Genomic DNA, 16,393 nt, shown 5'->3' with positions numbered 1-16,393 from the left:
CACAAACACAATTGGGAATATACAAACCCCCCATACCTTGGATTTTCCTAACTGCAGAGCAGAATTCCCAAGAGGTTTGAAATTAAGCCAATCAAAGTGTCTGCAAATTCTTCTCTGAACAGAAAGCAGACTCCAGACTCCAGAGCCCTGTTATATTTAGCTGTGGAGTCACTGTGGGTCTTATGTATTGACTACCTCATATATTAAATAGTCAATACCTTACATTGATATCATTCCTTATGATGTATGAAGATGCATCACCTGCATTCTTTCATAGGATAAGTCTATGCTAAGGAGATCAAGTGTTCGCTTGACTGAGGAGGAAACATTGATCTGTGACTTGCTCAACAATATACACCTAGTAAGTAAAGCAAGAACCAGACATAGTCTTTTAATTTGAGTCCTGAGCTCATAATATAGAATTGGATTTTGTATTAAATATGAGGGTTTTCTCCCCCTTCATATGGCTTCAAGTTTGCTCTGTGGGAATGAAATAGGTGAGAAGAGTTCAGGAATAAGACGAGCAAATGCTCAGCCTGTCCACATTTGGCAGATGAATAAAAACTTCCCTCCGACTCATGTTGACACCTGCATAGTCAGGCCACTCTTGCACGGTCATTCCTGGCTATAAGGCACAATAAAATAAATGTCTAGCATTTGGACTTAAAAAATAGAAAAAAGGCAAAAAAGGAGGGGTATTGAATGTCTCCTGACCATGTTTAGCATGAGACTATATGAGGTTGGCTTGTTAAACAATCACATCTTAATTTTCCTTAGATATAATATAATATGCAGAATAGTTCTGATGGGGAGCAGGGAGGAGGAAATCAGAATATCATAATATTTTGAATTTAAAAAAGCATATTCTCACCTTTTTTGTTCTGGTTGTTCTGATCTTCTTTCCAACAGAGATTGCTCAACTTTCAGATTCCTCAAATTTGCTCTTAATGTGTCTGTTTTGTACTTATTTTCTATTAACACATATTTTTGGTAATCTTTTCACTCCTTTTCTTAAAAATTTTAATAAATTTTTAAAAAGAGAGAAAATAATCTAATGAATCCCCATACACCTACCACCACTTTAACAATTATCATTTTGCCAATCTTGCTTCATCCTTGATCTACTCCCTCCCCTTTTCCTCTGGAGTATTTTAAGCAAACTGATTTCATTATCAATATACTAAAATAAATTATGCCCGTATGCCTCAATTTTATTTTTATTTCCTCAAACAAGAGAACGAAGTTAAATCATGTTTTAACATGATTTTAAAAAATAATTAATCAATGGAAAATCATTACTGGGAAATTCTCTCTTCCTATTTCCCCCTCTCAATATTGTGACCTCTTGTTATGAAAGAGTAACAACAAATTGAAAAAGAAAGAAAAACTTTTAAAGCAAATGGTAAATTGAAAAAATAAAAATAAAAAAAACTGGAAAGTTAAGCAACCCTCTCATGGAGTACCTCTTCCTCTGCAGAGCAGGATTTATTCCCTGCTTAAGAATTAGGGTACAATAGGTATCATTTAAACTATCACTGATAATGAACAAATGTAACAATTAGTATTCTGTTCAGGTATATAGTCTTTAGCATTAAAGAAAAGTTTTCTGAATTTCAAAGGATGCACTAGAGAATAGCTTAATGGGATTCACACAGTAGCCTCAACAAGAAGCTGTTTAAGTAAGAACCTGCCTCTCCTCTGTTACAGATCTTGATTACTTTGACTCTCTGCTACTTTTTTCTTTAAGACAAATGACATAGGGTGTTAACAACCATTCCCAATTAAATAAATACATTCCGCATACATTTATTCATTCACATACAATGTTACCCATTTGTTCAGCCATTCATCTACAAATTGATTCATTCACTAAACATTTCTCAGGTCCCATAAACATCCTATTACTAAAAGATTCAAGAATGAACCATAGTTATGTCTCTATTTTCCTAAATCTAAACAAACCCACACCCTAAAAGCTTTATGTGGAAATGAGGTAGAAATTGGCTGTGCTCCTAAAATCTGGAGAGTAGAAATGCCAATCTCCAAAGTGTATTTGCAAAAACGCATAGTGGCAGGATCGCGGGGTAGGGAATGGGTCTGGCTGGAAAGATCTCTATATGTGTATTTTTATCATCCATGTGTTGGATGAAGCGGAGAGCTGCCAGATAGCTTCTTTTCGACAGCTTGGAGTTACTGTTGGGAACAGATCCATGTATGGAAGCGAAAGCCGAAAGGCACAGATAAGCTGAGATCCAGCTATGCAAACCATGCTTAGAGACACTTAAAGGACAAGCATCCCAGGTCCGTCCTTTCTGGTAAATTTGGAGAAGCCATCACACCGGATCTTTTTTCACATCCAGCCCATGCAGACTGAGCAGCTAAGACTTGACAGAGGTAGGTGCAGGGCTTTTGTGATGAAACTTATCTAAAGGATTATTTGTGAATATTCCCTTCAGAACCCTGAAGATTCTTTAAGGGAAGATGCCAGATAAAATTTAAAAAAGAAAAAAAAAGGAAGATTTGGGTCAGGACTGTTGACTAAGAGGTATTTAACAGCTCTGCCTTCACAAGACAGTGCAGCTTGGCTATGCAGGGAAAGTGACAACACAGATTAGCTGCCAAATAAAATCCCTTTGTCCTGGGTCACTTACCATTTGGAATTTTGTGGATATGAGTCTTCCTCAACATTGCCAGCACCTTTTGGAATGGGCCACAGCTTCCCACAGGATTCTGATACTCCCTGCGCATTTTAGGGTGGGGTGGGTGGGATTTGTCATTTTCCTTGTTCCTTCTTCCTAAGCCAGCAAAAACTCACACGTGTGGTTAGTTCTTCCTTAGATATAGGAAGAGCTGCTCGCAAACGACTTTATTATTTTTGGCAGCTGAAGTCATGTTTGCAATGTTTCTCAGCAGCTCAGAGGTTGATTACATCCTGTTCAAAGATTCTTGGGTTGTTTTCACAAACATGGGGTCTTGCGCAAGTTGAAGTTGCTGAAACCAGCTGTAAACCCTGGATTTTCTGAGTACCTTTAGAAGTTTGTCTTTCTTTCTTTCTTTCTTTCTTTCTTTCTTTCTTTCTTTCTTTCTTTCTTTCTTTCTTTCTCTCTCTCTTTCTTTTTTTCTTTCTTTGTTGTGAATGACTAAAATTTTAGGAACTCGAGGAAAATTGTTCCCCCAAATTATTATCACTTTGCTATCAGTGACCAGTATAGAAATAGTAGATTCTGGCAAAATAGCCTAAGTTATATATCTCAAAAATCTGAGGTAAAGGGATGGGTATAAAGAACAGCATCAACAGCTATGTGACTATTCTCTATTTCCTAGAACCCTGGCTAACCCAGCTAAGTCATATCAATTTCACTTTGAGATGTTATTCCAGCTAATTCCCAAACTGTAGTTATTAAATAATGAAAACAGCTCCATTAAAATTGTGAACAAAGTTTGCAAACTTCTGCCAAACACAAAAGTCAGGGGGAAAAAAATTATAGGTCGTATCTATAAAATATGCGTATTTTCCCAAGATTGAATTAAAATAGTTCTTACACTAGATAATGGAATTTAGACTTAAGTTTTACCTTGTTGAGAATAATAGGTGTATAATTCGAGTGCAACGTGAAGTGACTTTTCATTTAGTTTTCAATTTTATAATAGAGCTTAAGCTGGGGGGTGAGGAGGGAAAGAAATAGTAAATGTGATTGTCTTTCCCCATGACAAACATGATGTGGAAAATGATGAATAAAAAAGTGTAAGAAAAGAACAAAAGTAGTTTGTAATACTAACCAAGGAGATGTTTGCTGGATGAATGAGATACTTGGGAAAGGATTAATGGATATAGAGAAAATGACTACTTATGTGGTGACTTCTTCCCAACCGTGAATGTTCCATTACACTGAAAAAGTGGCAGAAAAAGAGAAAATACAGCTTTGTTTCAACAATAATGCAGTATCATTATTAAAATTATTATTATACTAAAAGACAGATTTCACATCAAATTATTCTTTTATATATCTATTTACATTGGTACTGTGTTAAATTGATAGCACAGTTAAACTTACCCTTTCTACATTTCTAAAATAGACTATTTTACTTCACTGAAAAATACTAATATCCTGGATCTGAGAGAGAGAAAGAGAGAAGGAGAGAGAGAGGGAAATAAACTATGCCTTCTTTTTTTAAACTAACAGAGACAAGCTGTCATAACTTTAGCTAAAGTGGAACAGGCCTACAAAAGGATGGTTTTAAAATACTTAATTAAACACTACATACCAGCCGGCTTCCCAAAAGGAACAGCACAGCAGGAGTCTTTGCAATTTTCAATATGTAAAAGGTTCATATAAACGATGCCACTCGTATTTGTGAACAGATGTAATACATACATGTCACCATGTACTGTTTTCTCATTTGCTGACTGCCAAGTCCATTTCAAGTGTGCAGCCTTCATGAGCAATGTCTGCTCTGTTTCTCTTTAGCAAGCAAATTTGAAAGGCAGAATGTAAGTAATAGAAAATGACTTACTGCTATTTTTATGTATCATATGTTAACATTTTTGGAAGAAAATTAATGGCAGTCAAGCCGCTTGCCCTCTTGACTTGTGACTTCTTAAGCACTCGGCAATGATGACTATACATGTACAAAATCCTGAGATCATGCTTAGTTAGAGAGGAGAATTGGAAGTGCTGGCAGTCTTATGTGAGAGCCAAATGGCTTTGATGCTCTATGTTATAGTCAGCTGAGGTATGAAGCTAATTCATGGTGGTTAACAGAGAAGTTGAAATTTGTCCAAATGGCATGGAGCACAATTTTGAAGTTTCTTTCTACTTAATGGGATCAAACTAGATTGTCTGTGCCCTGGTCTATTAGAATACAATGGTTAAGAGGAAAAAGAACTTTTCAGGGGCTTTAAAGGGAGACAATATTTCTGAATGTTAGGAGAGTTTATATGAAAGGAAGAATAGGGATTTCCTTTTCTGGCAGCATGAAAAATTTGGCCCATAGGAAAGGTCATTAAGTTTTAAAGAAAAGATACCATTGGGGGTTATTCTGTTAAAAAAAAAATACCCTTTCTCGGGTTATTTAAAACAATGACATTGAGTTGTCCTAGACAGAACTTAAAAATGTTACAAAAGGAGCTGGGGTTGTGGCAGAGTGTTTGCCTTGCACATGTGAGGACCACATAAAAATAAATAAACAAAATAAAGATATTTTGTCCTTTTATAAATATATAATATATTATATATTTATAAAAGGCCTGGGACTAGGGGAATGTCCTAGGGAGGAATTTGAAGACCAAAAAGGCCATATGTTTCCCCAAGGTCAATCAAAATAAGTTGGAGGAGCCCCAGAATCCAGATCACCTGGTATTCTAATCAGAATTGATCCACCCAAGCAGAACCTCTTTCAAATTCTTAATCTTAAAGTTCCATACTTTCAAGTTTCACAACAAGGTATTACAAGAAAATTGCATATCAGAGAATTGTTGAAGGTATTTTTTATGGTATTATAAAGTAGGGAAATGTAAACAATTTCAGATGGCATTTAGTGTTGTTGAGTGAAAAATGGCTTTTCATATCCTGTTGACTTCTCCTGAAATGAACCATGTGTCTCAACTCTGTCTGCACATTAAAATCACTTAGGAGAGGTGATTACCAACTGCACCCCTGATGAACTAGCTTATGGGGTCTAGACAATAGTAGTTTATTTTTTTAATCTACCTCATGAAATTCCAATGTGCAGTCAATAGCGAGACTCAGTTTCATTTCACAATAAAAAAAAAATGGTAACCAGTTTATTTATGTTTAACAGGGAAAACTAAAAGACCCACAACTGAAGGTTACAAAAATAATAAATAAATATATAAGTATTTTTACTCAGAAATGTTATTTCTGATTACTGATGGTCATTAAATAAAGGTTATTTCTTTGCTCATAGGGGATTCCTATTTAAAAGTTTCCACATTTTTAAAGTTTTCCCTGTCAAGGAAATGGGTATCTGATAATCATTTATAGTCCTTGGCCTGAATCCTATGTGAATGCTAGCCACAATTATTAAAAAGTGTAAAATGTATGTATGTGATATTATGGCTGTTAATTATAGTTGCTAAATAAAATTTTATATTGATTAGCAAATCATCAAATAGCCATCCCCAAAGGACCTACTAGTTTTGGATAGCAACAGTTTTCTACAAAATGTAATGTTTCTCTTAAAAAAGAGATTTTTTTTGCCTCATACCTTCTTAGTAAGTACCTAGGAATTTGGTAAGATAGTGTATGATTTTATGCAGAAGATATATTCATTTACTGCATATCAAAATATACGAATTAAAAACTAACACTAGACAAAATTCTAAGAGGGTATACACCGTCCAGAGCAGACTTCTTCTATTAAGTAGGAGATGAAGACTGAGTCAACACCCTACAAAGAAGGTTCTGAAATAAATGCTAGTAGAGACTGCTCAAGTCAGTGAGTAGAGGCCAGGGAAATGACCCATGTTGAAGGGATTAAGTGGAGAAATGCAAATAAAGAGTTTAGTATAATAACCAATTAATGATGACATCATCCTTGTAATCAATATTAAAATCAAATGAGTTTCTATCAAAAAGAAAAAAATTCCTTAACACAAAACATCTTTAATTATTTTCTGGAAAAAAAAGTGTGTTTTAAGTAAATGAGATAGAAGAATCTATTGAATATTTATCCAGCATCTATGTATAAGATGCCAATTAATAATGATAATGGACAATAATAATTGTAACTTCAGTCTCTTAGTGTGTTTAACCCTTGCCCTCTAAGAAACAAGACACAGTCATATAATATATCACATTATGAACTATTACCAATTGCAAGCTGTTATTGAATTAAATGTAAAAAACATAATTTTAATAAATTATTTCTAATCTTCATGTGGCCATATGAAATATAAAGAAATATTCATTTCTTTAGCCATATGCATAAAATGTATTCTGTGAAACAAAATGACTTTTGTTGTTCTTAAGCTAAAATCCTAAGATTCATCAACTAAGCTATTTACTGCCATGCTGTTCAAAAAACTATGTCCTTACCAAAAAAAATTCTTCTGTTACATGTTGAGCTCTTTCTGTTTTCTAAGTGTACTTCTAAGCAAGCAATGTGTATTAATTTATTAATGCTGGCAATTATCTTGTGAGATAATTACCCATTTTACTGATGGAGACACTGATACACAGAAAGGTTAAATAATATGCCAAGATCACAGGGTTAGTAAGCAGAGAAGGCTGAATTTGAAGCCTGTGCTTAGCCTCTGTGTTACACCATCCAACAAGTATTTCCTGACATTTTAGAAATGGGAACAAATAACAAAATTCATGTGTGAAAAGTTCAGTATGGTGCTAGAAAGAAGTACGAACAAAACAATGTTATTCGTTCAGATTACTCTTCATTTAGTTGTATATGTTTAACGAATAAACAAACCATTTTAAATACCAACTAAATAATAGCATTAACTTCTCTTTAAAAATAAATATTTCTAAATTGTTGAGTAGTTACCATTGTTGAGTAGTGACTTTCTTCAGAAAGAGAGGTTAAATTATTATTTTGTGACTATATTCCATCCTTACCCCTCTATCATATTACTTATCTTTCAATAAATATGTATTGAAATTTTTAACACCCTTTTCACCACTCTTCAAGGTTGCATAGCAAAGAGGATTTGGATAAAAATGAGAAATGAGATAAGAATCATTTAAATGAAACTATTGTATTCAAAAACTCATCCCACATACATGTTAAATCCCATTTAAATTCCAATTCATAAATCTAAAATGAAGAACAAGAGACCCACTTGGCATTCAACCTACACTTAGATTATGCTTATAGACATAGGACCTTTGGGAATCTAATGTACAATTTTCTCCAATATTGTGCCGTGCGTTTAGTTTCATGAAAATTATAATGAAATATATTTAAACTAAGGCAGTGCAAATTATAGAGAATTTGGTCACCTCATTTTGCAAGAATATAATGAATGCTTTCCTCTTTTCTATTATTTTTATCATGCATGTTCAGAGCAATAAAAGTCAAACTCACCTTCTAACACTCTATTTTTACTTCACCACACATTCAAGATCACTTATTATATTGTTTCCCCAGAGATAATTTTGCTACCATTGATTTAAATATTCTTTTGCCTTACAAAGTTAAATAGCTACTGCAAAACAGCCAGGCGAAAGGAAAAGCAAATAATAAGATTAAAGATTTCAACAACAACAACAAAATGGAGTTCTTTGAGGTCTCATATACCTATTGACCTTGACAAGCTTTATATTTAAATATTATCAGCAAACAACAGCTGATATTTCAACAGCCAAATAAATAGTAAACTACTGTAGTAATTTATATCGCATACCTTCCTGAGCAATACAAAACATTGAAAAATAAAAACAAAGTATATGAAAGATACACCCAAAGTTGCATTATTAAAAAAACCTAAATTTTAGCAACTTTTACATACTTAAATTCAATATATATGTCTCAGAGCCAAGGTAAAATCCCATGCTCTTTTGGGGAACACAGACTAAGTGAATAACACAATGAATATTTGTTCCAAAGCTCTTTTGTCCCCTGTCAATAAACCTTTTGAGTACAGCTAAAATAACATACAACTAAATCACTTGATAAAATTATCTATTTTCCAAGGAATATACACTAAATATTCATTACATAGTAGGAAACAGATCTCCAAACTACATTTCCCCAAATATGGTCTGAGAACAAGTTTTTCATCTATGTTTGGTAAAATAAAGGATCTCAGGATCAAGAAAATATTGCATAGAAGTACTCTCCATCTCAGATATGTGGAAGGCATGCTTACATATTACTAACTGTAAGAAATTCTGCAGAAAAGTAATCTGAGTATGACCTTGAAATGTTAAACAATGATTTAGAGTCCAGTCAAGGGGCAGCTGAAACACTGTGCTCCCTAATCTCATAGCACCCATGTCAGATATCAATCATGTCATCTTCATTGATGAGCCCAGATGAGACACAAAATCACTGTCAGTAAAGTGTTGCTGGTACCCAGCACCAATTGATGAGAGTTAACACATATGATGAACTGTAGTTGCCATTCAATAGTGGCAAGATCTTCTGAAAAGGGCTAACTTGAAATTAATCCTCTCTCTCAAATAAATAATAATTTGACACAGATTTGTGGTTTGAACATGTAGGACAGGCTATTTAATGACTGTATATGTGAAATGAATAGAAAATTCATAGTTTATAGAATGTCTATTAAGCACCATTGACATCTTTAACACCAATATTTCATATATATCCATAGGTGTTCTAATAGAATAGAAAAGTTTTTTGAATATTATTTTTGTTGTTTTGTGGGAGATGATAACTGTACAAACCAAGTAGATTGAGATTACTGTAGAAGATAAGTGTATGTATTTGTAGGTATGCATGGGTATGCTTTTTATTGTGTTCTCAGGGCACTAACTCTGCCAGTGTGTCACAACAATATATTGTGCAAAACCCCCACTGTACCAAACGATACTGAGTACTAGGAGACAGTCCTGAACAATAGAATCACATAAATAGACTGTTGCAAGTTAGTTTGAAGAAAACTATGAGAAAGAATAAATAACACAGGCCTGTGGAGATGTGGGTAGAGGCAGAAGAATATGCAAAATCTGGAGGAAAGAGAAAGTCTCTGAATTACACGTGGAAAACTCTAAATTGCTGGGATTAAAGGAGCACACCACTGTGCCTGGCTCTATTAGTGTTCTGAGTTGCTCAAGCTTTACATGTGAGACAGTCATGGAATCAATAATAAGAACATCTCCCATATCTTGTTAAGAATTTGGAGATTTGGTCCCAAGTCAGTGATAGGGGAATAAGGGTGGTGAAGGAGAACCATGGAAGTGTTCTAACTATGAGAATAGGCAGACTTGTGGCATCCCCCTTAATCTTGCATATCAACTACCATTTTCTGACCCCAAATAAATAATAAATGTTGATGAAAAACTGAGTGAGTAAATGAATATTTTCACTCACTCTAGGTAATGCATTTATTACCTGGAGTGCATTTATCACCTAGCTGAAAGTCCTCACTCTAACAAATCTCCATACTTATACTAAAAGAATAGAGAAAACAATATTAAAATGTTATTTTTTCTCATAGTAAGAAACAATAAGATAAAGTATATATTATGTTTAGTTCCTATAACATAGTAATTGTTCAATAAATATTAGGTCTTATTCATTCAGCAAGCATTTATTAAACATCTTCTAAATTCTGAATATTGCCTTTTGGTATATAAAATGATGGCTAAGATATAGCCTTAGGACATACCATCAAGTAATTATTAATAAAATTCCAGGTTGTACAGTTTTCAAAGACAATTGCAGAGGTTGATAACTGAATAGCAGCACAGAGACTAGGAGGGAAGTGGTCAGGCTACAGCGGTTTTGCCCTGCAGTGGGTCAGATGAAGGGATGGAACACTGGAGAGACAAACCATATAGAATTTTTCTAGAAAAAGTTTTTAAATGACTATAAATTCAATAGAATATTGATTTCCAGGATTTTATTTATTTTATTTGCTTTTGTATATTCATTTTCCTAGAATGGACTAAATAAAACAAATCACAGTCTTATTGGGGTATAGACATGGATGATGTTTCAGTCAGCTTTTTTGCTGCTGTGACCAAAAGACCGGACAAGAACATTTTTAAGGATGGAAAATTTATTTGGGGGCTCATGATTTCAGAGGTCTCAGACCAAAGACAGCTTGACGGCTTGGGATGGGGCAGAACACCATGGCAGAAGGGTGTAGTGGAGGAAGGCAGCTTAGAACATGATCCTGCCCACACGGGAGGAATAGATGAACTCTAGATAGGGCAGAGGAGGAGTGGGAGGGAAGGGAGGGGCAGGGGGTTAGAAATAATGGTGGAATGTGATGGTCATCATTATCCAAAGTACATGGATGAAGACATGAATTGGCATGAACATACTTTATATATAAACAGAGATATGAAAAATTGTGTTCTATATGTATAACAAGAATTGTGATGCATTCTGCTGTCATGTATTTAAAAAATAAAAGCAATTTTTAAAAAAGAACATAATCAGCTCCATTCAGCAAGGACAAAATATATATCCCAAAGGCATATATTGATTCCCTAGTTGATTCCCTAGTCACACCTCCAGTCCCACCCTACCTGCCTGCAGTTACCACCAAGTTTTTCTATCAGGAGACCAATGCAGTGATTATGTTAAACTTCTTATAATCCAATCTTTCATCTCTAAACTTTCTTGCATTGTCTCAGACATGAGTTTTTGTGGGGACACCATATATCTAATGATAACAGATGGAAAGGAAAGACTTTATTTTGAAAATGATATTAGGGCAATATTTAGAGATGACCAAGATAATTTTGATGCTTTATAGAAAGATCTTGAACAGTAAATAAAATAGGAAAAATAGAAAAATTTTCTTTGTTTCGGTGGACATAGCACTGTTTGAAACCCACCCTTGCATCTGCATGGGGTGGGGAGATGATGTACTCTTTTTTTTTAGATTTTTAAAATTTGTTTTAATTAGTTATACATGACAGTATAATGCAGTTTGATTCATCATCACATATAAAGAAGTATAATTTTTCATTCTTCGGGTTGTACATGATGTAGAATCCCACCGGTGATATAGTTATATACATAGGGTAATAATTTTGATTCATTCAACTGTCTTTCCTACCCTTATACCTCCTTCCCTCCCTTCACTCCCCTCTACCTAAAGTAACTCTATTCTTCCCTAGCCCCCCACCATTGTGAATTAGCAATTGCATATCAGAGAAGACATTTGGCCTTTGGTGTTTTGGGATTGGCTTATTTCACTTAATATAATATTCTGCAGCTCCATCCATCTACCAGAAAATGCCATAATTTCATTCTTCTTTAAGGCTGAGTAATGTTCTATCATATATGATATATATATAAATTATGTATATATCACTTTTTTATCCATTCTTCTGTTGAAGGGCATCTAGGTTGATTCCCTAGTTTAGTTATTATGAGTTGAGCTACTATAAACATTGATGTGGCTACATCGCTGTAATATGCTGATTTTAAGTCCTTTGGATATAAACCGAGGAGTGGGAGAGCTGGGTCAAATGGTGGTTCCATTTCAAATTTTCCAAGGACTCTCCATAGTGCTTTCCATATTGGTTGCATCGCAGTCCCACCAGCAATACATGAGTGTAACTTTTTCCCCTCATCCTCACCAACATTTATTGTTGTTTGTATTCTTGATAATTGCCATAAGATTATGTACTCTTATTGCTAAGCTTTGGTCAGGTCTTACCTTGGTAGTAGATGAGAAGGGGCTAGGATTTGAGATCTTTACTATGTGGGGAAGTAGAACTATCAAAAGAACAAGATAATTCACAAGCCAAAATAGATGTGACCACCCCCTGAAGCACTTAAAACATTTGTTTTTCTTGGTATATTTTCCTATCTGACTAGGAAGCTGTACTGGGTGATTTCTAGAAAGTGCTTTGCTTCTAAGTGTCTGATTCAATTATAGCTCCATTTCCCAAAGTGAAGTAGGTAGACTGTATCCATATTTGTCTAAAGACTACACACACATCAAAAGAGAATTCTTGCCAATCAAAGTATCTAGAACTGAGGGAGATACCAAATGAAAATTGGCAACTTCCTTAAAAATGTCAGTACTCTGAAGTCAGCAAGTGTGTGTGATTATTTTAAACTATTTTGCTAATTTATGCAGAAATGTTATATTAAGAGAATACATACATCACAAAGAATCAGAACGCTAATGTGTGTGGGGTGTGAGAGATACAACTCAATATCCAAGCCAAATACAAAGTAAAGCAGAATAAGGAGGGAGATACAGAAGGATAGTGGAAGGAAATCACATTAGAGGGTGGTTAAAAGAAATAAATTTGAGCAGAAAATGAACTGAAGAAAGGAAATGAGTCATGCGAATAATTGAAAAGGTGGTTCCCAGACACGGGGCTAAAACAGCAAAAGTAAAGGCCTTGAGGTAGGGGCACACTGTATGATTCTAGAACTGTCAGGAGCCCAGCGTGGCTGGACCAAAAGCAGAACAATGTTAAAAATATTGCATCAGAGATGTAGCCAGAGGCTAATCCATTAGGTCTTTGAGGCCCTTAGATTTATGAGACTCCATCTGGGACTTCTTTCTGAGGGTGCTGGGAAACCATTGGAGGATTTTCTGTGAAGAAACAAAACGATCTAATTTACATTTTAAAAAATTCTTTCTGGCTTGAGTAGGCAGGGTAGACTGAAGAGAGGCAAACACCCCGCACTCCAGCCAAAAAAAAGAAGCAGGGGATAAATACCTTACGGGTTGAGTATCTATATAATTGTTCGTCAGAACAAGGATATTTTTGAGAGTGAAAGAGGAGTTGTTAATAATTGCAATGGATCAACATCAGTGAACTAGGAATGTCCCCAGCAAGCTGGGACATAGGTTTGCACTAATTAAAGGGCAGTTTTCAAGAACAAATGAGTCCTGAGTAGTTGTTCAAAGAAAGGCAGCTAATATTAATAATTTCAAATTCTTTCACATACTAGATTTATAAAATATTAATGGGTAATAGGCTAAAAATAATTTTATGAAAGAATAAACCAGAGATGGCTCAGGTAAACTGATTCTTTATTGAATGAATTTGGGGCAATTTTACTGAACTAATCTGCCTTGGGAATATCTTCACACTGATTTAGTCATTCAGTGTCTCTCAAAGTCATTTTTTCACAGATTTTATTTTTTTTCAGAGCACTAATTAGTATCTTATGACTCCAGCCTTTCTTAGAACTCAGTATGAGAAAGCTATGCTCCGGGGAGAGAGTAGAAGGGGTGAATCTACTCTTATAAATAAATCTAAATTTTAGTTAGATTGCTAGGTAGATGTGTCAGCAGTGTGAGAAACTCCAAAACACAATTTTTTAAAAATTTTGATTGACAAATAAAGATTGTATATTGCTGTATTATTCAAAGTGTACAATGTGATCACGTGTGACATATGCATATATATATATATGCAATTTAGAAACAATGGCACCCTGATTCAGCAGCTAGCAAAATCTCCATGATGCCCTTGGTCTTTATCTTTTCCCATTTCCATGAAAATCCAATATTCACTTTATGCTTATAGTATTATGGACTTTTAATGCCTGGAAATTCTCAAAGACTTCTTTGTACCCTGTCAATCTCCCCTTGCAACGACTAGGAATCAGAGTCAAAGACAGTGGGCAAAGAACAAAACTTATTCTGAATCAGCCATTGACATGAAGCCAGTACCCTATACAGAAAAGTAAAGTATGAAGGTAAGAAGATAAGCTCAGAAAGGAAAAATGTAGTCAGTTTGGTCACATAAAAAAACTGGGGATTGTCATAGGTCCTGGGATGGAAGATGTTGCCTGTAGCTGGCTTCATCCCAAATTTTCATGGGACTTGTCTGGGTGAACCTGCCACCAGGACACTTTGAGAATGTGTTACCAGCTTGCAATCACCAGTTCACAAATGACCTATAAGCTTTTTGAAGCTGCTTAAAGAGTACTCCTCTGAATCTCTTCATTCTATCTAATATTTCTCTGGGGAGTGGAAGTGTGGTGGGTATTGTACTCTCCTGTAACTACTACAAACAATGGAAACTGGCACTTAAAGCAATTCCTCTATACCAGTGTTTTTTAACATATATTAACTCATTAAATCCTGACAATAACCATATGAGCTAAATCCTATTGTCCCATATTCAGATGAGGAAAATTAGGAAGCTACTAAGTAAATCTGTCCAAGATCACTCAGTTAGTAGTAAAACTGGAGAAGTCTGGCTCTAGAGTCAAAGCTATCATCCACTCCACTATGGGCAAATACATTATGGAGATACCCGAGGAAGGTGGCTTTTTTCTATGGTATTGTAGGTTCTAGTCCTTAGGATTCCTATTCCACCTGAAGTCTCTGAATACAAGGAGTCTTATGTTTACCTCAAACTTTCTCAATGGCCCCGGTTGCTCTTTTTATCAAGTGTATGTGAATTTCTGCTTATAAGTAGTGTCTGAAAATTCTTATTTAAATGTGTCCCGAATTTCTATTTTATGATTTAATTAGTTTGTGCATTGAGAAAATTGACAGGAACAACTAAGCCAAGAAATACTTGAGAGCTCCAAGTGCAGGATCTTGAGAGCCACCTCTATTTAATTTCTTCTATTTTTGTTTTTGGCTTTTTGTATCTTAAATGCCATTCAGCCTGTTTTCATCCTTCAGCTTTGAATCTATTGCAAAAGTAGTGAAAATGCTTTTCATATCTTCATCTAAAACTCTGCTATAGTATTTGAACAAAGCCACAGTCAGAGCCTTGCTGCATAGGATTCACAATCCATCCAGTGTCAGCAATCCTTGAGCACATGGTTGGTGTGTCATCTGATTGCATTATCATTCAGTCTGCATGTCTCCATTTGGTCCAAAGTACCTATGTGTAATTATGTCAAATATCCTTGTGAAAGTCAGGAGTCACTTGCCAACAACATTTCTCTGTGCAACTGATTTTTAATTCCTAAAATTTATAAAGTTAGGCTGACTTGATTTTGAACATTAAAATTATATTTATTTATTATATTTATTTTCATCCTTTAAAAAAATTTTATCAACACCTAATGATTGTACAGACTTATGGGGTACAATGTAATAGTTCAAGTTATGTACACAACGTGTAGTGGCCAGATGAGGGTGATTAACAAAGTGATGACCTGAAATATTTATCTTTTCTTTGTGTTAAAATATTAAAATTCCTCTCTACTAGCTACTTTATCTCAATCTTATGATTCCTATTGCAATTTCCAAAGTTCCTTGTAGATAGCTCTTGGTTCAAGGTTCTGTTTTAAAATATTCTATACATTTGGGTTGCACCTTACTTGTGCAAAGCATCAGAACAAATTTAAAACAAAATTTTTTGCCTTTACTTTTTATCCTACACTCCAATTTCCTCTTGTTTGTTACCCATACTCCAACCCATATACGCAGCTATCTAACTCATTTCTGCAAACCCAAAGACTCAAGTTCAACATTTTCAAAATTAAACTCATCATCTTTGCTATCCATTTAATTGACATTTCTGGTTTATATAATTCATTGACCAACTTAGTGTCTTTTCCTTGGCTTCATGTATCCATACGACATCAAATCAGTCCCAAATTGTATAGTTCATATCTCCTGACTTTCTGTCATATCCATTACCATCTGTCTTTTATAGAAATACAATAACATGCTAAGAGAAATCTGCATCCAGCCTGTCCACTCCCAACTATTCTCCGCATTGTTGTCAAAGTGATCTGGTTATATAACACTATTTTGATCAGGCACTCCCTTACA

General features: G+C 34.8%; 1 protein-coding gene across 1 annotated transcript in view; it reads left to right on the top strand.

Annotated features, from left to right (window-relative positions):
- Positions 1–2,350: 2,350 nt before the first annotated feature.
- Positions 2,351–16,393, top strand: part of Slc8a1 (solute carrier family 8 member A1) — a 364,582-nt gene continuing 350,539 nt past the window's right edge. The window contains exon 1 of the mRNA XM_071601522.1: positions 2,351–2,394. The gene's annotated coding sequence lies outside the window, so the exon portion shown is untranslated. The remainder of the gene's footprint in view (positions 2,395–16,393) is intronic.

Source organism: Marmota flaviventris, chromosome 14 (assembly GCF_047511675.1).
Source record: "Marmota flaviventris isolate mMarFla1 chromosome 14, mMarFla1.hap1, whole genome shotgun sequence".
Taxonomy (NCBI): Eukaryota; Metazoa; Chordata; class Mammalia; order Rodentia; family Sciuridae; genus Marmota; species Marmota flaviventris.
The sequence above is the reverse complement of the archived record's forward strand: the minus strand, read 5'-3'. Positions and strand labels throughout refer to the sequence as shown.